Below are 2,482 nucleotides of genomic sequence, written 5' to 3'. Positions count from 1 at the left end.
CTTCCTCGTCAACTCTATCAACCTAATGTTCTATTCCCTTCTCCCTCATATGCGTATCTCAATTTTCCTCGCCGCCATGCTCCACCTCACAATCAACAAGCTCCCCATTTAAACTCAGGAACAGTCGGAAGCTGTTTAAACAACGCCGCCACCAGGGCAGGTACAAGATCACTCCTACCTCTGTCATTGAGCTGCACTGTGCGGACGCCGCCTGCTTCTGTGCACATTCAGTGGCTGAACTCCAGGGTATAATCACTGGATTCCCTGACGCATATGAAAGCATGGGCCTTACGCTGAACATCCGTAAGACAAAATTCCTTCACCAGCCTGCCATCGCCGCACAGCACTGCCCTTCAATCATCATGCCCCAAGGCACGGCCCTGCATAACGTGGACCATTTCACATATCTCGGCAGCCTCTTATCAACAAAGGCATATGTGAATGCAGAGTTTCAGCATCGCCTCCAGTGCGCCAGAACAGCCTTCTGCCGCCTGCGGAAATAAGTGTTTTAAGATCAGATCTTAACAAATCTATTACCAAACTCATGGTTCATAGGGCTGTAGAAACACCCGCTCTCCTGTATGGGTCTGAGGCATGCACGATGTACAGAAGTCACCTCAAGTCGCTGGCGATATACCACCAACGATGTCTCCGCTAGATCATGAAAATCTCCGGGGAGGACAGGCACACCAACATCAGTGCCCTCGACCAGGCTAAAATCCACAGTATTGAAGCACTGCCAACACTCGATCAGCTTCGCTGTGCAGGCCACATAGTACGCATGCCAGATACGAGACTCCCGAAGCAAATGCTTTAGGCGGAGCTCCTTCATGGCAACCGAGCCAAAGGAGGACAACATAAACGTTATAAGGACACCCTCAAAGCCTCCCTGGTAAAGTGCGACATCACAACTGACAACTGGGAGACGCTGGCCGCAGATCGCCCAAGCTGGAGAAAGTCCATCCGGGAGGGCGTTGAGCTCTTTAAGGCTTGACGCAAGGCGCATGAAGAGCCCAGGCGCACGCAGCGGAAGGAGCGTGAGACATTCCAGCCCAACCGACCCCTTCCCCCGTCGAATGTCTGTCCCACCTGTGACAGAGTCTGTGGATCTCGTATCGGACTGTTCAGCCATGAAAGAACTCACTTTGGGAGTGGAAGCAACTCCTCCTCAATTCCGAGAGGCTGCCTATGATGATGGGGGAATTTTAGGATTTAGCAAAGTAGACCAATATATGGTTAAATATGTCTGTGCTGTCAGTCCCGGATCATTCTGTGTCTCTTTAAATGGATATGCTGTCAGTTCAGTTCATTCTTTGTCAGTATAAAAGGGATGTGCTGTCTGTCCAGGATCATTCTGTGCGTGTGTCTGCTTAACATTAGTCTGATTACAGCTGTGAAGACCGAATTTCTAAGGTGATATATTTGAAAGCGAAATGGGTTTCCTTGCGTAGGAGTGAACCCAGTTGACAGCGCGTCTGTTCAATAATTCAAAATGTATTTATATTTGAGTAAAACCCTTTCACAAATCATAGCTGAAGCCCTGAAAAAGCTCCCAATTCTCTCCACAACAAAGTGACCAGCTGTGGACACATTGCCGAATGGATAAGGCATCCGCGTTCAGTTTTAATCGTGATGTCATAAGATTGCAGGCTCGGGTTGTGCTCCGGTTGTTTAACTCACCGGGCAAAACTTATGCTTCTGTGTTCCGAATCTCCCCTAAAAGCGACCAATTCTGACAGTTACTCAACTAAAGTTATGGAAACGCCTGCTGACAGAGACTGATTCTGCGTTTTCCACATTGCCGATCTGTGGGCACCCGCAAGGCATGCGACGAACATAAGAAAATAAGCATTTGTAGAAAGGGTCGGCCATTCTGCCCTTCGAGCATGCTCCGCAATGAAATCACCTCCTATTCTTCTAAACTCTGCAGAATATAGGCCTAGTCTACTCAACCTCTCCTCATGGAACATAACATTGCGGTTTCGAGTCTGTTGAGGTCGGTTTGCCCAGTGGCTTCCAACGTGGAAAGGAACTGTTTTTACCCGAACATTTCTAACAGTCTCTGACCTTATGTAACGGACTTAGCGAAATTAAATTTGCTCACAGAAGCTGACTGTCAGTTTTTCACATTGTTAATCGGGGTGCACGGGCAGGTCTTGTGGTAAAGAGAACTGTCGTGCACGTTTTCTCTTTGAATGTCATTTCTTAAAAAAATCTTTGTCAGTTCACTCCAGACGAATGATCTGAAGGAAGTGAGGAAAAGTTCCATCTCCGATCCATTTCCCTGTTCCACCTTCATTCAAGAAGTGAAGAATTCCAATAGTCAGTGTTCATTTTAACAAGACGTGAACAATGCTGGGACAGAGACCAGCGGTTTCAAGGAGATTTGGATTCAATGCCTATTTTATGTAAGTTTCAGTCAAATTCTGGGATGATTGATCAGCATCAAAATTTACAATAAATGAACCCAACGGTTTAGGCG

This window comes from Pristiophorus japonicus, unplaced genomic scaffold (assembly GCF_044704955.1).
Source record: "Pristiophorus japonicus isolate sPriJap1 unplaced genomic scaffold, sPriJap1.hap1 HAP1_SCAFFOLD_49, whole genome shotgun sequence".
Classification (NCBI taxonomy): domain Eukaryota; kingdom Metazoa; phylum Chordata; class Chondrichthyes; family Pristiophoridae; genus Pristiophorus; species Pristiophorus japonicus.
This window is presented reverse-complemented; position numbering follows the sequence as displayed.